The 24,170-nt window shown below is 38.4% G+C and overlaps 1 protein-coding gene across 1 annotated transcript in view; it reads right to left on the reverse strand.

Moving 5' to 3' along the window:
- LOC109418565 (uncharacterized) overlaps positions 1-24,170 on the reverse strand; it is a 354,422-nt gene that overhangs the window by 38,957 nt on the left and 291,295 nt on the right. The gene's annotated exons all lie outside the window — the stretch shown is intronic.

Consider the following 24,170-nt stretch of genomic DNA (forward strand, 5'->3'; position numbering starts at 1 on the left):
AAAAACCTGGAAAAAATCCGCCAGAGTGAAAAAATATCGGATGTCGGGTCAAAGTCGGGTCAAATTTTATCAAATGTTGGCCCACTGTTGGACTCACATCGGATAACTGTTGGGTCTATGTTGGGTTTGGTGGCCAAAATAAAAACAGGTGAATGATAGGTTGATGTCGGGTTATACGTCATCAATTACGAACAAAGCTTCAACCGTTCAACAATTGGCGAGAACCGTCCAACATTAGGATGAGCTAGCTTAAGGAAGTGTTCAACATTTGGGTTACAGACTTCCCATACAAATGTTCTATTTTCTCTTAGAAAATGGAATTTAAGGGAATACAAATTCAATGGGCAGTATAAGGGATAAGTAGATCTAGACGTTCACTGGATATTTTTCAACTTAAGTGGAATTATGCACGGAAAAACAAATGAAAACCAAAATTCCGGTACTAACCGTTCAACAATTGGCGAATTACCCTATGCCATTCCTGCACATATTTGTACCAGTTTTACCATATAAATTTCAGACTAGTCGAGCGATACCTAAGACCTTATCAATTCAGCTCAAATTTGTGCTGTAGCTTATGGGAGTCTAAAACAGCAAATTGAGGTGGTCAGACTTAGGATATTTTAGTTTTAAATTTTCTGATAAATGTTTGAGCAGCCCTAGTAGAATACCATTGCTCAAATTAGAATTTCCGACTTCTTCCAGTTATTTCTCCGCTATCTTCCATTTCAGCGATGTAGTTTTTTGTAGGTAACAAGCCCCCAACTACACTGAAAAAATCAGCTTCATAGCGTTCTTGACAGCTGAGAAAATGAAGATAGTATGCAGCTGCTCCATATATTTATACTCAAGTTGTTCGCATTTTCGTCTTCTAGAAACCTCTTTTTCAAATTCATGGGATTTTTTTGAACGGCACACATAACGATGATACCATTGGAGCTCCTCGTACAAAAAAATATTCTAGTTTTACCTAAAATAACACAATTGTTGACCAAAATATAGAGAACAACACTAAAACGGACTAGCAGCGGTTCTCAGGATCGTTCATAAAAGGTTATCGATATTAGGACCACTTTTTTCTTCCTAAATCATTGAAATAATCACAATTGTTCGCGGAAAAATCATTTAGTATAGATCTATTGTCGAATTATTTTTAAAACGTGTTGTACACGCACCTTGTACACTAGTTTCAGAGCCGGGTTTAGGGGGGGGGGGGGGTAGCAGGGGGACCAGGGCCCCGGGCCCCCACATGTCAGGGCCCCCCACAAAATTTAGCTTAATGAGAAAAAAATGTGAAGTAAGAAAAAAATAGTGCAGTAAACTTCTCTGTATTTGATTTTTAACATACGAACTTTAAATTACTGTCTACTGACAAGATGTAATGTTTGTGATTATTTTTAGAAAGACTGCAGTTACTTGTCCAGCTATTTATGAAATTTTAAATTTTTGCCTCCAAAATTTTTTTGCGCAATTGCTTTAGAAAAACTACCGAAAATCCTGGGGAAAATCCTGGGCTTAATTCTAGAGGAACTCCAAAATTTTATAAATTTCAGAGTAAAAAATCAAGAATTTTCTATGGAGATCTTGGAAGAATTAAAGATTATTTTTCTAAATTTAGAAGTATTTTTGGAACTTTTGAATTTTATTTTACTTAGGCAGCTTACGACTTACTCGAATCGGAGAACACCGAAACTGTTGAAACATTTTTAAAAGGGAATCTAGCACGAATTTAAAACAGATTATTTTAAAAAGCTTCAGTTTCAATTTATTTGAGAAATTTTCTTACTAAAATAAGGCTACATCCATGGCGAACTCCTGATAAAACCCATAGATCAATTGTGAAAATTTCAGAAAAAAATGTGTAGAAGTTAGCTAAAAGTTTTTCCGGTATTTGTTTTGGAAAACTAGTCAGAAATTTCTCCAGGACTTATCGTGGATTCCCAACTAGAGGGTCTTGTTTCCTGGACTGAAAAAAATCCCGGGATTTGGGATTTTTATTTTTCAAATCCCGGGATTTCCCGGGATCCCGGGAAATATTCAAATATTCCAAAATTCGATAAAAAAGTAATGGAACGAGTTCTAAAACATTTTTGATCAAATGCGGTCGACTAAAAGAAAACTTCAATTCACCTTCACCTTCAATTCCCCTATAACTGATTTCTAATGATATTTATGTTCCTGCCAGGATGGAACAGGTTTGAAATTTTATAATTTTCGAAACAGGAAAAAAATATCTACTGGCAACTTCTTGAGATTTATGTCAGCATTTTGTTTTTTTTTAATTTAAGGTAAACATTTGAAGAAATTAATTTAATTGTAAAATATATTTTTTTCAATATGCCGGAAATCTGATTGGAAGGTTGGGTAAAATATTTTAAGGAATATAAAAAAAATCCAGTATAATTCAAGGCAAGCCTTCCGAAACAATCTTGAAATTTCCTAGAACATTGAAAAAAAAAAGCTTTAAAGAGTCTTATTCTTTTGAAAATTTTATAACGAAATCAATAAGAGATGCATTTAAACCATCAGTAATACGTCAACTTAATGTAGGTAAATAAAACTGGGGCATATGTCACAATAGATCTAACAACTGGTCGCAGTGACTTAGATACCCAACAAAGAATAACAATAATTAACCACCAGGAGCTCATTTTCTTTCTAAAAAACTGTTATAATTCTCCCAAGAAACTCCTCTGATTTTGCAAAACTATAACATTCAACAATCTCTTCAAATGTTTGTTTGTTGTTTTGCAAGAAATCCTTTTTTTATATTACCTCACTACTGGTAGTATGATAGATGATGTTTATGTTCTTAGATATTGAAAACAACTACTGGGCTCTGCTTTAACCTTGCCTATAAGATACACATTGCTCTGGTTTTTTTTCTTGCTATTAATGTCTGGAATAATTTGTGAAAAAACGTAAAACGGAATGCCTTTTTTTCTGGAAGTAAATCCGAAAATTCTCTTGGACATTTCATCAAAATTTCTGCTGGTCTTTAAAAGAAAATGTTTCCGATTTTTTTTGTCGGGAATAACTTTATGACATCATTAAAAATATTCCAAAGTTTCTATAATAAAGTCGAACAGAAGTTCCGTTGAATTCAACCACTAAAAATATTGCAAGAAAGATGTCCATATTAGGAAAAAAAAACCTAGTTAGCTTAAAATAAGTTCGGAATCCACTTTTGATATTCTGTCGAAAAAATCACTAGCAGTTTTACAATGATTTCCTTCAAAAACTTGATCTCCATAGAAAAAGTTGGGTACTACTGGATCTTCCAGATATACCCTATTGAATACAAAAATAGAAACATTTGTTGAAGAGGATTGAGAATGAATAGTTTTGTTTTAGTAGTAGTTATCGGCATTTTCAAATTTTCGGGAAATCCCGGGAATAACGGAAAAATATCCCGGGATTCGGGATTTTTTAGATCTCGGGATATCCCGGGATTTTTGTTTTTTATTTCAGAGTTTTGTGAACCTCGCGTTATGGTGATCGTGCTGTAACTTCACCAGAGATTGCAGAAGATATCCACTAGAATTATCTTTCGATTTCGCTAAAACTACACCACCGATTGCACTACAAATTTAAGAGAAATTGCTTGAAAATTTCAACTATTAATTCTTCTTGCAGTTTCTCTATGAACTCTGGCATGATTTCTTCTGGGATCTAATGCCGTGAATACACTCGTAAAAAGCATTTATTACTTTATATAAATTTCTTTTTTTATTTTAAATCTGTAATGAATAAATTCTGTTGATATCATAATTTGTCCATACATTCAGATACTTCCACAATGACATTAATACCTTCCTTTATTATATTTGTAAGAGTGATTCATATTTTTTAGATTTTCCCACGTATTTTGGAAAAAAATACCCTCTATATGAAGGGCCTCCACAACACTGTGGCCCCGGGCCCCCACATTTGTAAATCCGGACCTGACTAGTTTACAAAACAAAACGAAAGTCGTGAACTTCTGTCAACGACCAAAGTTTTTTTTAGCACAATTTAGTGCTGATTTCGAAACCGTACTTCAAAAAAATTAAGTTGAACAGTTTTTGAGTTTAGTTCAATATCGAGTTTTACATTTTATTTAAATATGGAATTTACTTAAATTCTAATACCTTGCGTTTTGTTCAATTTATTTTAAGACTTTTCCCATAAATTAAAAGCTGAATATAATACCTTTCGATCTTCTGAAAGCAGGTTTTGCGTCAAATTGTTGAAATTCAAGATATTGGCAAGTTTAAGGGACAATCTCCTTAAATTTTAGCAAAATTTCCAAAAAATATATGAAGAAATATGTCTCTTATTTTTCAATAAGAAAAAAATAATATAAAAATTCTTTCTCATCGTTCATTTGATATATCACATATAGCCGAGTTACAATAAAAAAAATCAGCTCAATCGGAGCATTGATTACGGAGAATGAGATGAATGAAGTGAGCGACTTTGCTTCAAAATAGAACAAAAATCGATTTCAAATCATCAACCTTGTATGGAAAGTCGAAAAATTTTCCGCTCTACTGTAATTTTTTTCCTTCGCGTTTCCGAACTCCGGGCATGATTCTACGCCAAAATTGATCATCAGCTTACCGAGTTCAAAAATGCTGTAAACTAGTGCTATGCTGAATTAGCTTACAAAAGTTCCTAAAAGCTTGAGATCTAAAGATTTTTTTTGATATGCTCAGCTCAAAATCGGCAAAATGGTCACTTACTCCTGGGCCCCGCATTTATAACCAAAAATCAATCATGTCATACTTAGTATTATATATTTACTAGCGTGGTACACAAAATGACATTTTACTCCTGTACACTTTTTGAGTTCCATTTTGACCCCATATCAACTGTGCAAAATTTCAGCTCGATCGGAGAAACTATATTTTAGCGCCAGCCGTTTCAAGTTTTTATACGATTTACTATGGGGAAAATCAATTTTTCAAAGAAAAATCGCCACAGGTTGTCCCTTAACCCCAAGGCATGTGGAAAAAGTTATTGACAGAAAACCGAATGGTATGCCAACGCTGTTTAACATGTAAGGAATAACAATAAATAATAAAATCTCGTCATTTTATCGATCAGGTAAGGCTTAATAACTTTTTCCACGAATGTCGCAATGCTTTGCGATCTTCGGAGGTCTGATTCCTCGTGAAGTTATCTACAGAAATCATTCAACGACTTATTTTTAGGGATCAATGGGTGACCTCAAGCGATTTTACTTTGAAGAAGTAAATTTTCCCCATAGTAAATCATATGGAAAACTAAGAATGGCGGGCGCTAAAATATAGTTTTTACGATCGATCTGAAATTTTGCACAGTTGATATGGGACCAAAATGAAACTCAAAAAGGATACAGGAGTTGGAGTTTTCCATTTTTTATATTTTTCCATGTAAACCGTGTACCAGGCTAATATTTACCGTCGTGCGGGGCTTCTTTATACACTTTTTAACGGGTTTTCAACTTTATGACATTATAACTCCCAGAGTAGTGAATGTATTTCCACAATTTTTACACATAATAATTGTGAGTATGTATGTAGGATGCATGCAAAATTTGAACTAAATCCATCAATAAACAAAAAAGTTGTCCATACATCAATCGGAGACATATAATATAGAACCAGAGGGGGCTACTTTGGACATTCATAATTAAAACAAAGCTGCAGTTAAAATTCCGGGTTTATTTAGAATACTACTTTGTACCAATACTGTTGTATACTATATCATACATGATTTCAATAAATATATGCGTTTTTAGGTGGTTCTGTGCTACCTTTGGTATTATGAGCAGCGTGATATTTTAATATAGACTTAAAGGCTGTCTGGGGGCCATCAATCCTTTATTTGGGTGAAACGGTCATTTATAATGTGTATCCATACAAATATTCGATTGTATATGCTACGTCGATACTTCTTGCACGAATTGAGCAACCCTTTGAAATTTATGAACTGCAGAAACAATGCAAACAGAGCAAATGTTCTGATACGTTATGTATATTTTTATGATTCATTCGATGTTTTTTCGCCTCCTGACAAGCAATAAAGAGTTTGTTTGAAAAACAATTTCAACCAAATGAAGGGGAAAATATTGCGTCATAATAGTCCCAAAGACATCAAACAGATTTGAACCATATTTCAAATTCAAAAAATCCATTCAAAAGTGTACAAAGAAGCCCCGTGTTTCAAAAGTAGCCCCGCACGACGGTACCTTAATATCATTAATCCCTTTCTGACTTTATTTTTTATATATATCTCTCACGTTGACAATGATCACGATGGGTGGCGTATATGGGGTGATACTCTGGCGATATTTTTTTTACAGATTCCTTAGCAATGATAACATTTTTTGCGGAAACATGCAAACTGCCCATTCGTCAGACTTTTCCTCAAAGCTTTTTTTTTATTTGTGAATTTTAACTTAAGCTAATTCTTTACACTTTTCCTCAAAGCGTTCTAACAAGTGCAATGATACATATTGCCCATTTTACTGGCATTTTACCAGATTAGCTGGTATGTCTGAAACATACTGGAAAAACTTGTAATTAGAAGGCACGAAATGTTGCTAATTGACAAATTGAGAGATGAAATTTGTGAAAAAAATCGCGTTCTGGTGGGATTCGAACCCACGACTTCGTATTCCGGTCTAGCGAATACGGAGTCGTGGGTTCGAATCCCACCAGAACGCGATTTTTTTCACAAATTTCATCTCTCAATTTGTCAATTAGCAACATTTCGTGCCTTCTAATTACAAGTTTTTCCAGTACGTTCTAACAAGCTGCTTTCAAGATTTCTTATGACTTTCTCACCGAGAATTCCTGAGTTTGTGGTAGTTGACTTGTACTATCCTGGTGTGTACTCCGCTTGTTTTAATTTAAAAATTTAGAGCAAATTCCATAAAATGGTCATTGTGTGATACATTATTTCCAGTGCTGTCATGGTAAAATTGGAGCTAGTTTGTCAAGCCTCCCCGAATTCATCACCCCTTCACTGGTACATTCCCATGAATCAATCTCTGAAAGAACCGCTTCGGCAATTCCTGAAGAAACTGCTGGAACAACTTCTGAAAGAATCTATGGCACAACTTTTGAAGAAATTCCTGTTGAACTTTCTGAAGTAACTCTAGGAATATTGAAGAAGATATTTCCGAAAGTATCGCTGAAGATATTTCAGAAGGAAATAAACAAAAAATGTAAAGATAATTCTTAATGAATTCCTGAAATAAAAATATTTTAGGAAATCATAGAAGAATTTTCTGAAGAAATTCCAGAAGGAATACCTGAAGAAACACCTGGAAACCCCGGGTGGAATACCTAAAAAAATCTCTTGAGATAGTTTTGAAAAAATAAAAAATGAACCTGCGTTAATCCCCTAATATAAATCATAAACATTTTTTTAATGACTTCCTGGAGGAATCCATAGAGAAATTCCTAGAGGTACACCTGGAGGAAATCCTGAAGGAATTTCTGAGAAAAAAAAAGATAAATACCTGGCAAACCTGAGCGTCTGTTCTCCAGTAGGTGCGGTTCATAACAGCGTTCGATCCCCATTTTAGGGGCGGCTGATCAACGTCCGAGTGCCAAGGAAGGACTCTTAGCTCAACTGTGCACTATGGTCCTCCGGAAAGTAGGGGGTTGGTGTTAGGCCCTACGAGCCAGCCGTAAAAATCCATTGTAACGAAAAATCAGCAACAGAATAATACGAACCGAGACCAGTGGCAACGACCCCGGCAAAAAAAAGGACTTGCGATTGGAAACTCGGTACGTGGAACTGCCGATCTCTCAACTTCATTGGGAGCACCCGCATACTCGCCGATCTACTGAAGGATCGCGGGTTCGGCATCGTAGCGCTGCAAGAGGTGTGTTGGACAGGATTCATGGAGCGAACGTTTAGAGGTAATCATACCATCTACCAGAGCTGCGGCAATAAACACGAGCTGGGAACAGCTTTCATCGTGATGGGTGATCGGTTGGTGGCCGATCGACGAAAGAATGTGCAGGTTGGGGATCACGGGCCGATTCTTCAACTTCAGCATAAAAAAAGTGCACAGTCCACACTCCGGAAGCACTGATGATGACAAAGGCGCATTTTACGCGCAGCTCGAACGCAAGTACGACCCCTGCCCAAGCCACGACGTCAAGATCATCATAGGAGACCTAAACGCTCAGGTAGGCCAGGAGGAGGAATTCAGACCGTCGCGACGATTGGAAAGTTCAGCGCCCACATTTTCCCAACACAGCCTCCCTTATCGTTACACCTGGAGACCACCACAGCAGACGGAATCTCAAATCGACCACGTTCTGATTGACCGACCCCGACATTATCAACGTCAGGACCTATCGTGACGCCAACATCGACTCCGACCACTATCTGGTGATGGTCAAACTGCGCCCAAAACATTCCGTCATCAACAATGTACGGTACCGACGACCGTCAAGGTACAACCTAGAGTGACTGGAGCAACCGGATGTCGTCTCAGCATACGCGCTGAATCTCGAGGCAACGTTTTCAGGCGAGGGCGAGCTGGATGTGGCCTCTCTAGAGGACTGCTAGGGCACAGTCAAAGCAGCTATCAACGAGGCAGCCGAGAGCACCATTGGGTACGTGGAAAGGAATCGACGTAACGAATGGTTCGACTTTGAATTGTGGAGACGAAGAACGCAGCACGGGCGGTAAAGCTGCAGCATGGAACCCGACAGAACGTGAAACGTTACAAACAGACGCAGGAACAGCAGACCCACCTATTTTGGATGAAAAAGCGCCGCCTGGAAGAAGCGGAAGTGGAACTGCTGAGCCGTTCTCAAGAAACACGGTAGTTATACCATGAGCTTAACGCATCCCGCGACGGATTCATGCCGCCGCGAGCCGAAATATACAGAGATAAGGACGGGGGTCTCTTGACGGACGGATGTGATGTTATCGAAAGGTGAATGCAACACTTCAATAAGCGCCTGGATGGCGTGGAGAATGTAGGGATGGGAGACCACAGAAACAGAGAAAACGACTATGTCAGTGCAGCATGATCCAACTCCCAAGCGGAGAGGGAAGTTAAGGATGTCATTCACCAACTCAATACGAACAAAGCAGGCCATCTGTCTGAGCCTGTTAAACTTTAAGCGCCCTTATTACTCACTCTTTGAAATGATGTTAAGGAATATAATAAAATAAACCCCAAATTATTTACTGAAACATTTTTTTTTTCAAAAATTCTTGAAATCTCTGAAGCAATCTTGGGAGAAATTTCAGAATATAATATATATCGAATAATCTGGGCTTGTTTTTGATGAAATCTAGAAACAATCCCAAAGAAAGCCATAGAGCCATATTCCTGATGGAATATATGAAACAGTGTACCTGTTGCTGCAGTCGGGGAATAAAATTTTCCGATTTCGCCAAGCGTGTTCTGAATAGGAAATGCTATCCCACCAATTCAGAAAAATGGCCCTAAAACCCTTCTACTCATGCATCAGTTTCCAAACGAGCAATCTATAAGCCATCCCCAAAATCATCCCAGTCATGGAATGACATCGACCGATATTTTTACCCCTTCCGCATCAACGGCCCACATGTGTGCCTTTTCGGATTAATGCTAATCATTTGCTGAACCAACTGAAACAACACCCTCTCGAAGGATAGAGAACCCTCGACCGGACATACCAATCATCAATCAAATCATCATCGATTTCCATCCTTCCGCTCACTCCCGCAGCGGCCACATAGGCAGCGGCTTTCGGCAGCTATTTTTACATTTTGTCATTGAGCACGAATCGTCCAGGTGCGCTTCCTCGTTTGCTGACGTGCAGGCCTGGCCAGCCCTTGGGCCAGACAATAAATCAGATTTCAGGTGCTTAAAAAGTATACCGCGCGGCTCGTGGATTGCGCTCCGATTTTACTGCTTGCTGATCAATTTTTATCCATCGCGCTTCGTCGCGTCGTTGTTGTGAGACGATTTCGAACGAGTGTGTTCGATAAATAATAAATGTGGCCTATATCCCGGCGTTGCGTTGATTGGCATTCGATTGCGATTGATAGGATTTGCTGGCAACGTGCATTGGACTTGGGTTTAAGACACAGACAAACAGAAGTACTACCTGGAATCAATTACAGCCAAAATCATCGCCACGATAAGGTAATCGCCGAACGCCAATCACATCGCACCGTGTTTTGTCCAGTGGTGTTTGGGTGGTAAGAAAGGTTTGCAGATGCAGCGCAGGTATCTGTAGAGTGGCACATGTCTGTTTGTCTGTGCTTAAGCTACAAATAGGTGTTACATGCTTCCTGGCAGTTCTCAGCGGGAATCAAGGATTTATTGCCATATATTGTAAGGGTAAGACCGTAATTTGTTGCTATGTAATTTACAGGACTAGAAGAGTAAATGGATTACTGTCGATTGTTGCTGTTTATTGTTATATAAAAGAGCCCAAGTGGATGTAAGACCTGTCTACTTTTTAATACTGAATGAAGTCGCTACTGCCTTACAATGTATTTCTTTTCTCTACTTTTGTATACCTAGTGGATTTTATTTTTCTTCCGTTTCTGGAAATAATAAGAAAATTCACTGAACAGCGTAAGCCATGATTTTCTGCTTTTTCAAATGTTGCTAAAATTGCGAATGAAATAAACAAAGATTGCCTTGGTGATCATGACGTTCACACAGACAAATATTTAACATAGTGATTTACGCTGTTTAGTGAATTTTCTTAGGGTTTTTTCTAATAGGAGAATTAAAATTTATTTTCACAAATATGGGAATCTTGCTACTAATGACATTTTGTACTCCCATACCGTTCGAGGCTTTAATGCACTGATAGTTTAAGATTATAGGGCCTATCTAACTGAATATTAAACTAGATATCGGCCTTATTGATTTGGAGAAGGACTCTCGGTAAATTTCAGCTGAAATTATCAGTGTGCTTTTGATGATCGTAGATAAAAGCTGTTGGGACGTAGATGTTAACACGAAGCACAACAGTTTGGACAGCGATTTTTTCAGATGCCCCGGGTGTGAGAAGTACAATAGAATAGCGATATGCAGTAGATTTCATACATCCTGAAACCAATGAAAGTACGCATTACTTGTTGGTGACATTTTGAATCGAATCTGTTAAATAAGCATGGCCTACTTCGTTCAAAAATGGATTTCGTCTGGTATTAATATTTCTAATACTGCTTAATACCGCTAATGAATATTAGAGCTGTCCCGCCCCTAGATTAGACCGTATGAATAAAGTAGAGTAAATACTCTATACTAAATCTATGTGAAGCCGTGGAGCAAATCTCTGTGAAACTTCGCAGAGATCTGAGTAAAGTAAAGAGTATTTACTCAGCTTTATTCATATGGCCTAATAGGAGGTTAGGCGTTAGGGACTCTACGATCGTTTCGTACGTAATTTAGTATTGCGGTAAAATAGAAAAAATCCAACGGGGTTGCGGTGGTTCCGACCGCCGCAGTCCTACCGCAAATGTCAAAATGCTCGATGCACGCTAAGAAGATTCACTCAGGTGGTTGCTTCAAAATTCAAAAATAATGTTTTTTTAGTTTTCGGTTTATGTAATCGCAATTGGCTTCTTTAACGGTGTTGAGATAATTCCATTTTCTGAATCTGCATGCCAAACTGAGCCGGAATCCAAATTTTCATGAATTTTGGTGCCCGGGAACCTATTTTAAAATCAGTTCGAAATTTGTATGGGAGCGATTTGTTGAATCACCCCTCGTCGAATTTTGTACTGGGCAGAGCTGTCAAACAGTTGCCCAGCTGTCAAAAGGTGATTTGAAAAAAATTCTTTGAAATTGATATTAGGTATCAAAATAAAGTTTTAAAAATCTGAAAAAAATCATAGTGGCTCAGAAAAAGGTGCTCTCTCGTTTAAAAATATAAAATCATTGAATTTTTCTAAATTTAAAACCATTCTCATTCCCCAGGGTCTTATTTGTAACTTTTTTTTAGGGACTAAGGAAGGTTAAAAATCAAGTTATGCACCGAGTTGCGTACAACGTTTATTGCAATTTCATAAATTACCGCTTGAGGAAAGTTTTTAACAAAACTTTTCCATCAAACTGCACACTGATATTCATAGCCATGTTTAACAAAGTCTGACCATAGCAGGTTATACTGTGCAGTTGTCATAGTTTTTTAAACCAGCGTCCAGAGAGCGTCAAGAAGTTGATCAAAACTGAAAACAGTGCTGTAATGGTTCATTACGCAACGCAAATTTGTGCTGTAATGAACCATTACAGCACTGCTAATTTGGTGTGGGAAAGTAGGCCTTTACCTGACAGATTTGCGTGAGATAAAACAGTCTATTACGATGAGAAATTGCAAAAAAGTTGTTGAGGTTCATCGTTACCACTAAGTTGTTTTTCACCTTAGATACCAACGGCTCACACAGCACATGAGATGAGCTTCCCGGAAGCTATGAGCCAAGCTCGCACCCACCAGATTTTCGTGAGCCTCCTAGCAGCACAGCACACTGCGATTTTGGAGAGCTAGGAGACAATTTGGTGGGAGGCTCGCTGTCACATTTATTTATCTAGGGGAACAGAGTCAAAAATGCCAAGATGGGGTAAAATAGTCCAACTCATAAAACCATTCCTGAATGGGACTATGTTTGCATTAAACATTCTTCTAGAAGCTAGGCCGCCAAACCAACGGAAAATGTTTTGATTTCCCAATGAAAATTGCCAACTTCTGATTCCAAGGAGATTGAGGCACATATGGAGACGCATGGTTGTTGATGTCTACGCTATCCATGTTAGGGGTCATTCAAATATTACGACCATCGTTTAGCGGAGAGGGAGGTGACACCCCATGTATTGAGTATACGAAGAAAGCGAGACAGAGGGGAGAAAGGTAGTCGAAGATGTCCGAAAACTGATGGAAGTAATTTTTGAATGTTTTCATGAAGTGGCATCTTACTCCATGGCAGATGGCCTTTTGCACAACTTCCGTTTTATGGACCAAAAAATCGCTGAAAATCGGTGAAAATGCAATAGTTTAGTGAATATTTTTGCTGTAGTATCGAGCAAATATTGTCTAGTTTCTGTTACCATTTTGAAAGCCTAACAAATGAGGCTATTTATCCTTGAAAACAACACACTCTTGCACACACACTGAGAAGCATGTCATCCCTGCCAACTGGGACCAAGCCTGCTTCTCAGCTATGTATTCAATGAGCACACCCACAGTAACTAACTGTGCCACATACATGGGAAGATTTCTTACTTATAATCATACTAACAGATGATGTTTGACTAGTTTCAGATGTACAGAAAAAGAAGAATCTTGCTTTATCAACGATCCTCAGACCCATTTTTTCAACTGCTCGTATTGCAACACCTGGGTCGATTTGTGAAACATTCATCACGTTATTCTTGACTATTTCTGGAGTAGAACAGCTTCCATAAGAAACATTCCAAGAAATTCTACAGCATAGGCAACATAGAGAACTGTACATCACGTGCGGCCCGCGGGCCGTTTGTAAGAATATGCCTCTTTACATCTAACTATTAAACCCAGTATCATATAAAGTTTATATGATACTGGGTTAAATAGTTAGATGTAAAGAGGCATATTCTTACAAACTTTTAGAAATATACAAAATTCAATGATGAAAACATAATACATAAGAATGGCTGAAACCCACTGTTGGGTAAATAACATGATTTTTAGGGTATTTTTTTCAAAATATACATTTAAAACGAAATTTGAGAAAAAAAGTTTTTGCTTCGATATAATGTTACTTCGACAAACCGCAACGAAAATAAAAATGCTCTTACATCTACGTCTACGTTTATTTTGTGCACAGCAACCTGCATTAAATTCCCGGCATTAAATTACCTTTTACCGACGAAAAAAGAAGTGATTTATTTTATTAAATGAACAGTAGGGTGGCCCACACTTATATGAAAAACAAAAAATTCGAAAAATACCAAGTCTTACCTCCTAAATCAGTTGTTTTGGACTATAACTTTTTTTTTGGGTATAACTTTTTTCACAGACGTTGGATCACTTTGCGGTCTTCGACAAACTTGTTTGGCATATAGTCACCTACAATAATACCAAAGGGTTTGATTATTGAACGCTTACAGCGCCACCTAGCGGTAAAATTCGAAAACTTAAAATTTCTGCATACATTTGGCCAAGTTTTCCCATACAAACTTCAAGCGTTTTGAGCGCCCCCTTAGGCTCAACCGATTTTGCTCAAATTTTGAACGTAGCTTCTGGGAGTTCAAAACAACTGATTGAGGAGGTAAGACTTGGCATTTTTCGAAATTTTTGTTTTTCATATAAGTGTGGGCCACCTTAATGAACAGCTATTGCTGCATTCTGCAGCAGTGAAATCCAACTTTGAAAAGCCACAGAGCCTTTATGAAGTTCGAATTGAACAAGTGAATCTGGCGAAATGAAAATTGAACGGTGATGAAGAACATTTCGGTTAGCAGCTACTTTGATGCAGTTGCCTTCGTCGTACGCAAAGCGATAAAAATTGTCTACTTGTAAGTGAAGTGAAATAGAAACGTAAAAATTAGTGTGTTTATTCTATTTCCAGTGCCAAAGAGGCTGGTTATCGATAGGCTACATCTTTTTTTCTTCCATGTAATAAAGCGTTGGCAATGGTAAGTCGGAAAAGCTGTAATGATTGGCTACTATTTTCCGTCTGATGTGACGGGAATTTGCGCATATGACTATATGGTCCCTCATATTTTTTAAAGATTTTTCCTTGTTTTTTGTTCTAATGAATTCCCCCATTAGAATAACATCAGAATTCTTCATTACAATTCTAACTCAATCAAGGGCTAGGCAGCATGCACCACCTAAAAATCTTAGCTACGGCAATATACTTATACCGGCTGACATCCTAACCAGCTGGGTGTCATTCTTTCGACTGAAATTAAACCATGTCGGGGAAACCGTCAAGTTCCCTAGACAGGAAAAACACCATATTCATTGAGCAAGGCTACAAGCGTGTCTAATAGACGCTGCCTCTATATGGTTGGATAAATTTATGTCGAATTGATATGATCGGAATCGTGTCGTTGTCGTTACGACTTCCACCCACTCAATGACACACGTAACCAACGTATCTACGTAAATGTATGGGAGGGCTTGTCTATATCGCTATACTGTTGGAATAGATGGGTGTCACATAACGAAACGGCAAGTCACAGCTGGTGTATCGTTAAAGTGATACTTGAAAAGTGTTTATTCTCACGCGAGCACATACGCACACGTGAGGAGCCTCCCGGTAGACACACATCGCTTGTTGTGATAGATACGGTGGTGAGGATTTATTTCGGATTTATAAGGTACGCAACACGCTTCAAGTTTGCTTCAATGACGTCAATTGGGATGGAAATAATTTCGTTTTTAATGATTTAGTTTACACGGTTGACAGTTTTTAAAGTCGGAATACTCATCTAAGGCTATCCAAAATATATCATTGATGCATACTTCGTCTTCTTGACGTAACGCCTCGACTGAGACAATATTAGGTTTTATGACGGTTCTTAAAACCTCTTCATAACTAATTGGTCTTCAAAATGTTAATTGGGTAGTTATTAACCGACAGGACAGTTTCCAATGCCAATGATGACCTAATGTGTATTGTATATCGTGTGGCAGGCATGAAGATACTCTTTGCTCAGGAAGTCAAGGAAATTTCCTTAGCGGAAAGTTCCTGGACCGATATGAATTTATCGATAGGCTTCCAAATTTTGTTTTTGTAATTCTAAATTAAAGATATTTCAGCGTGGGGCAAAAAATCTAAAGAAACAAACTGTGCAAATCCGTATCCTAACACACAAAGAGAAAAAAATCCCAAATAGTCAGCTTGTTTTGTTACAATAAGCTCCATTAAACCTCCCCAGTGAAACGTTTTTCATGTCATCAACGATAAATATTACCTCTGTATCGCATTGCGCTGCTCATGTTTCCACTGTTTTGTCTTTTCATACACGAGTCGGAAAAACAACAACATCTAGCGGCAAAATTATCTCCCAGCAGGTGGTTCTGGTGTTCCTTTGACATAATACCGACCGTACTCCCTCCGGTCCGAAAGCTCACAGCAGCGCACGATTTAAAAAAAACGAATCTCATCTGATTGCAACGAATGAGCCTTCCTAAGGATTCAGCTTTCGCCCGTATCCCACCACCAACCCATGTCGTTGTAATCCCGTTTCGCTCAGGGAGAAGAACACCTGCCTGCCCAGCAGATAGCTTACACCTCCGCCCGCGTACAGTCTTCCTACACCCATAAAAATATGACAACGTGGCTTTACAAACGAACGAACGGGGGCGTGCTTGCCCATTTAATTACGCACCAGCAGCAGCCCCATCAGCCAGAGTATCATTTTGTCCTCCTCTTTTGGGAGTCGGAAATAATGTAAGGTAGGTTTCTCCGCATTTTTTTCCCAGTGGAAATCATTGCGTGACGCTTTTTATTTGTTAAATTGCTGAGATGAGCTTTTAGCCGGCTTGGGATAGAGAAAGCGAAAATATGCTGATGTGATGTTTGTGGAGATATATAGTGATTGTAAAACATGACTCATTTAATGAAAAATTTGAATAATAAAGATGGAAATGCTATTGCTGACGTCGGTATTTGGAAGATAAGTTGATTGTTTACGAATTGTAAATGATATTGCTTGGAGGGCTTTCTAAAGGCCAGTATAGCTGGAGTGAGGAGTAAGAGTGTTCAGCAAAACTATGCTGAAGGCATTTGAATTCAATGGATTACCTGCATGGGCGCGTTCATAGTTGATGAGCAGGAGTAAAACCGTGTGTATGCGAAAGGCTTCTAAACCCGAACTTCCCGAAAAAAAATATTTGGTAGGCACCACAGCGGTCATCAATGTGCACAACCGTTACCATTTTTTTTTTTTTTTGAATAAGGCTGACACAAATTTCGGTTTTCTCTAATGTCACCCCCCCCTCGGAAATTTTTTGTCAGAATTCAACATTTTGAGGGGGGACACAAATAAATTATTCAAGAAATTTGAAAATTTTAAAATGAAATTAGAGTTGCCGAGAAAATTTCTTAACAAATCCGATGAGTTTGTCGATTTTGTCTTATTGTTTGGGTAATTTTTCATCAAATACATTTATTATTTATCATCCCCCCCCCTTGACGAGTCAACAAGAAAAGTGACAAAAGAAGAAAATGAGATTTGTTGCGGCCTAATGTGTTCCACTGCGAGAAATTCGCCTGTAGATGCCATTCTCCGTGCAATATTTTTGCGATTTGCTTTTACTGATTTTTCGCGCACAGAAGCTAGCACCACATTCGATGCGGAAAGTAGGAAATCCGCCAAAGCATATGTTTAGAAAGAAGTTCCTGTAGGAATCCCTGAAGAAGCTCCTGCAGGAATCCCCGAAGGAGTTCCTAGAGGAATTCCCGAGGGAGTTCCTGGAAGAATCCCCGAGGGAGTTCCTGGACTGAAAGAGTTCCTCGAGGAATCGCTGAAGCAATTTCTAGACGAAATTTTGAAGAATTTCAAAGCAAACAAAGCAAAAGCAAAGCAAAGATATCCGTACACATCGTAGTTGCTACTCCGTGATTGACCACAACAATCGAAGTTGCACAGAGATCCAATGAATGGTGCTTGGGACTAGCTACACACTCTCAATGTGCACAAATCGAGAGTTCAATGTGGTTCAATACTTTAAAGTCAATAACGGCACCGGCCACGTCATTATGGTCATCGGGAAAAGGGAAGGAATGTTAGTTCGACAACCGTTGTTACTAGAAACCGTGGAATCCTGATTTTGCATTCAATATTCGCGTCCCCATCTTCCTACCGAGAAAACCGACCGACTCACGGAAACAGCCGTGCGTTTCCCACAATATTGAGCTTAGAGTATACGGAGAATAAACTTTCAAGCTTAGACAGCTATTTTCGAATTATGTATTTGACTAAGATGATTGTTGTGAACTGCAATCATTTTCTTCTAACATTTTTATCGCTTCATTATTAGGTCTGTACCAGAACTACAAGATTAATTTGCAGATATTACGGACTCCAGCAACCCTCATGAAAACGCATTTGCGAAATTACCCCTACTTCTTCTAGTATCCCGAGCAGAGGAAAATATCAAATTCATAACAGCAGAATCACATAGCCTGTTTTTATATCATAATTTGTTATTATTACTTTTCAAAGTATTACTTTTTTAAAAGATGTTTTGTTCTGCAACCTTATTTTGTTATGATCAAGTTATTGAGATTTATCAACTAAATAACATTTCAATAATATACTTTGTTGTAGACCAAGTTTTGTTATTATTCTACTATTGAAAATGTACAAATATGTGATGAACTATAACATAACAATAACAAGTTTTCAAATTCACTGCAAGATTCATTGTTATCAAGTTGTTATTGAATCTAACAGAACATGTTATAAAATTGGTCGTCCAGGAACATTTTTTGTTATGATTTTTGTTATTTTGCCGCTTATGAGAGATAAGTTTATAACATAATAAGATATGTTAATAACATAAAAATAACTGATTCAATTATACAGTTATTATGCCAAAATAACATATTACCTATATTATGCTCTTGACATTCTGTTCTGCTCGGGATGTAAAGAAAAAAACTCGGAATGATCTCACCCAGTTCCATGTCGTCGGATGACCGCAACCAATCCTTAACTCTTTCAATTTTCTGCAATACTGTCTGCTACCAAGTGTGCATCCATTTTTATCCCTTCACGAGGAAGGAAAATGTGTACCTGCCCCAAACACGTGTCACTCTTCACTTATTCCTTCGAACAATGCAACACGACCGAGATTTTCATCGCAACTTCCACAAACACGCGTCACTTTTCGTTTTTTCCGCCGAACAATGCAACCCGATCGAAGTTCCCATCGCAACTGCCCAAAACATGCATCATTTTTCACTTCTACCTTCGAACAAAGCCAGCCTATCGCGGTCCCCATCGCAACTGCCCCAATTTTGAAGAATTTCGTAGAGAAACTCTTGAAGAAGTTGATGAAGAAATATCTCAAAGAATTGAAGGAAAACCTCCGAAGGAATTTATGGGGAAAGTTCTGGAGGAATCCCTGAAGAAACATCTAGTTCAAGATGAATTCATGACACCCCTAGCGAGTTTTCAAAAGGAATCCCTGAGAGAACTCTAGAATGAATCCCTGCTGGAATCCCTGATGAGCTTCCGGGATGAAACCTTAAAGAGCCTCAGGAGAAACCACTGACGGAACTTCGACTTGAATGCTTGCATGAACAGCTTTACTAATTGGATTGAAGTTAAACAGGCCTTCAAACTTTTACTTCGTATGTTTGCCAGACATGGAGTAACAGATACATTAATTGTACCGTAAAACGGGGTAACTTTGACAGTTTTTCAGGCAATTTCTTTAATGTTTTTTTCATCTAACAGTATTTCTCTTAATTTTACATTTTTGAAACGAGTACTGGAGTCTCAATCATCAATTGCAATTGAAAAATAGGACAATTTTAATTTTTTTCGGTGACTTTTTGTTGCTAGAAATATCTACGTCAACACAGTATGCTTTCCTTTTTGCCTTTCTCGTGCACCAAGGTGTACCGAAAGGCTATATGTTCACTCCAAAAACGAAAATTGGATAGAGCCCCCGGAGAGGTCAAGTCTTATATACCATTCGACTCAGCTCGACGAGTAGAGATGATGTATGTGTGTGTGTAATGTGTATGTGTATAAAAAGGTCACCTCATTTTTAGATAGTAAATATGATCCAATTTCAATGATGGTTCATTTGACGCGGTATATTGTCCGGGTGTATTGTCCGCGGTATATTGTTGTGAAAATGGTTCAGATCGGTTCAGCCGTTCCGGAGTTATGGCCATTTAGGTGTTCCGGACCGGTACCCCAGGAAGGGGCCAGATATGAAAATGCAACAAACCAATGCATGCGACCAATCAAACCACGACATTTTTGATTATCTGATGATCGGTAAGCAGGAAAATAGTCGCAGACTATATCTAAATCGGTAGTGTTCCGCCAGAACCGGTTCCGGGTGTCCCGCCGGAAGTGGCCAAATATAAAAGTGAACCGAACTCATGCATGCGACACATCAAATCGCCGCTTTTCCTATGACCTGATGAACGGTAAACAGGAAAATAGTCTCACTGAACCGGTAGCATTCCGGAATCGGTTCCGGGTGTCCCGCCGGAAGTGGCCAAACATAAAAGTGAACCAAACCCATGCATGCGACACATCAAATAGCCGCTTTTCTTATGACCTGATGAACGGTAAATAGGAAAATAGCCTCACTGAACCGGTAGCATTCCGGAATCGGTTCCGGGTGTCCCGCCGGAAGTGGCCAAACATAAAAGTGAACCAAACCCATGCATGCGACACATCAAATAGCCGCTTTTCCTATGACCTGATGAACGGTTAACAGGAAAATAGCCTCACTGAACCGGTAGCATTCCGGAACCGATTCCGGGTGTCCACCGGAAGTGGCCAAATATGAAAGTGAAGCAAACTCATATATGCGACACATCAAATCGTGGCCTTTTCAATAACCTAATTGTGCGGTTAACAAGAAAATAGACTAAGCCCACATTAGAAACTACTTGTACACCTGTCTCGCGGAGAGTGGCCGAATGTAAAAAAGAATCAAACCAATATTCGCGACACATCAAAAGGCTTTTAAGGTATCCTGATGAACGAATAACAAGTAAAAATATCTCAGATCATAATTGGGAAAACTAGTAGTGTCCCGAAATCGGTTCCGGGTGTTCCTCCGGAAGTGGTCAAATGTGGAAGGAAACCGAACCCCATGCATGCGACACATCAAATCGCGGCTTTTTCGATAACCTGATGAACGGTTTTCGAAAAAAACAATCTTAGATTATGTTAGAGACCACCGGTAGTGTTCCACAACCGGTTCCGTGTGTCCCGCCGGAATTGGTCAAATGTAAAAATGAACCGGTATAGAGGGTTCCACCGAAAGTGGACCAATATAAAAATGAACCAAACCCATGCTTGCGGTACATTAAATCGCTTTTTTGTCAGTAACTTGATGCGTGGATAATAAACAAATAGGCACAGTCCACAGAAGTTACTACCGGTAGCTTGGCCGGTAGTATTACTAGTTCTGGGTAATCTGTATCTGATAACAGTTAGCATTTACATAAGCTCAGACCACACTACCGGTAGTGTTCCGGAATCATTTCCGGGTGTCCCGCCGTAAGTGGTCGAGTATAAAGTATACCAAACTCATGCATGGCACAAATCGTGACATTTCGATAACCTGATGAACGGTTAGCAAAAAGCAGGCTCTGACTACATAAGATGCTAGCGGTGGTGTTGCAGAAGCAGCTTTGGGTACTTCAGCGAAATTTCGGAAGTGAACAAAGTCAATGCAAGCGATAGATATGTGTAAGAGAACCAAAAACCTAAAAAATACTAGAGCGATCTCATCAAACCACACCATTTTAGATTCCTGAGATGGTAACATACAGTAGGGTGCTAGGGGCGGGACAGCTTCTAATACCTACTCTAATACCGTTTAATAAATATTAATGTCCTAATCTTCACCGTTCACCGAACCATTTTTTAGTTAGTATGTCATGACTTTTCATGCAACAACCGACTGTCACGAAGACGCGAGATGAAAATATAAGTTGTCTGTGTATTTTCTACAATTTGTTCTATTGAAAAATTTAATTTCTTTACATTATTTTAGCTGTGACAACAATTTGAGCTACAACCTACATCGTCGGGATAGTGGCCTTCCGAAAGCAAGGGATGTGCTTGAAGAAATCAAATCGTTTGTGGCTCCTGTTAGGATGAACGAACATATTTTACTGTTGGATGCAAACTAGGATGTTCAATAAATATAAAATGGACGTAAGACAGTACGTTTTTCATTACTCTCAATAGATCAGCTCGATCAGCTCAGTGATTTTTCTGTGAGTTGTTTTGAGCTGGGATACCACTGGCACTTCTAGTTCCAAACTGTTGAGCCAGGGTAATTGAATATTTCATAACTAATACTTTCCAGTGGTGTGGCCTCGGTATGGTATCAGATCCAAGATCAGATCTTCAGAAAGAACGGTTTAATCACATGGATTACGGATAAATTTTGCGTAATAAACGTATGTACAGATACTATTACTGCGAAAACTGCATTTTGGTGATCATGCCCGCCAGCGATGTGCGTATGTCCAAAGTTTGCTTTCGATGTGAGAAATACGTTATTGGACCGATATTTTATCGATTACCGTTTAATATTTCTGAAATATTAATTTATACACATTAGTGGGATGAAAGCACAATGACAGTTTTGTCATTTCTTTTGCTTTCATTTCAAATCAATTCAGTCCAAACAGAGTGGCTTACTTTGTTCGAATAAGGTTCGGCTTTGGGATTAATATTCCCTAATAGGGCACTGCATTGTTTTAATTTTGTATGGGATTTTGACGTTTCTTGGCCTTGTTGTTTACAAAAATTCTGTGAGAGTGAAAGAGAAAGAGAGAATTTCATGCAGTGCTCTATACTGCTAATATCGCTAATTTATATTAGAGCTGTCCCACCCCTAGGTAGGGTGGGTCAACGTTGTATGTAATTAAAATTTTAGCGCATCAGCCCCGAACATTTTTTAACCCTATAATACCCAAATTTTTGATTTTGATCTAAACATCATTTTTCGTCATATAAAATCGATTTAAAACATGTTCTGGAGGATGATTCTTTTTAATTCTCGATTTCGTGAATTTCAGTTTTTGATTTTTCTAATTTTTATTTTTGGACATGCCCACACTTTTATATTTTTCCTGGAAGCCAATTTGCGGAACGGATTTTTTGAGATGAAAACATTTTGAGATTTTATGATTATTGTTGAAATATTATACCGCATTTAGTTCACCACTGGACTGCGAACTGCGACTTCTATAGTGCGAAAACGCAAATAAAAGTGCGCGATTGCATCAAATCAGGTTGATGTCTTCGGCGCACTAATTCTTCAATCTATGGTGAACAAGTGCTCTGAAGACACCGAGTTGATTTGATGCTATCGCGCACTTTTATTAGCGTTTTCGCACTCGTGAAAACTAGTGCGATAGTCCAGTGGTGAACTAAATGCGCTATATTATTTTAATTTTTTTCACGGAAAATTTTATTTTCCGTGTAATTTTAAGGAAAATAATTTTAGAGTGTATTCCATTCCCTTAAACTATTAAACAAGGGTAGAATGATTTGGGAAAAATTTAAAATATGTTAACTGTAGCGATTCAATACAAAATAAACAATGACTTCTAAAAGGTGACTAAAACATCAATTTTTCAATGATTTAAAAAAAATATAAATACGCTTTAAAATACACCAAAAACCATTTTGAGATATACAGAACAGTCCTAAATATCAGCCAAAAATATAAAAAAAATGATTTTCCACGAAACAAAAATAACAAAAATGCTCAAACTATACCCCGTCTAAAGGCGGGATTGGGTATTAGAGGGTTAAAATCCCCTTTTGCGTCTAAAATTACTGCGCAAAATTTTGCTGCGACTGGAGGGCGAGCTCTGTAATGCGTTTAAAATTTGAATAAGATTTAAAATTGGCAATGATAAAATTCTCGCTTTTCTAAATAATGTATTCTCGGGATTCAGAAATTCGTAGGTGGTACAGTCCCAGATCGCTGTTATGAGAATTTCCTCCTTCTCATCCGTTATCAAAGCACAGAGCATTGGGGCTGATCACTGACTCTAAGGCAAGATTGATTGCGTCGACGGAATGATCATGAGTACATATTCAACGAGAAAGACACTATCACCACTAGGTGGATTAATCTGTTTTTTTTTTGTTTTGGATATTACATCCTTAAACAATAGTTTCATCAAAATAGTATTTTTGCAACTTAGCACCAGTGCCTAAAAAATTCAGCCCAATGATGTTCAATCAGTGCGAAAACGCACACAAATAAACGAATGCAGTCTCCCACCAACATGACACAGAGAATGAACATGATAAAGAGAAAGCAGCCGGGGCCCGTGGCGTAGTTGGTCACACGTTCGCTTCATATGCGGATGGTCATGGGTTTGATTCCCAGCCCCGGCACTTGCAATTTTTCGTCAGTTGCTTTTCCCCCGAGAGCAACTGACACTGACCCTCTTCTGAGCCCCATGGCTCAAACGGACCCGAATACCTGGACATCGGCGAA

Source organism: Aedes albopictus, chromosome 3, assembly GCF_035046485.1.
Source record: "Aedes albopictus strain Foshan chromosome 3, AalbF5, whole genome shotgun sequence".
Classification (NCBI taxonomy): domain Eukaryota; kingdom Metazoa; phylum Arthropoda; class Insecta; order Diptera; family Culicidae; genus Aedes; species Aedes albopictus.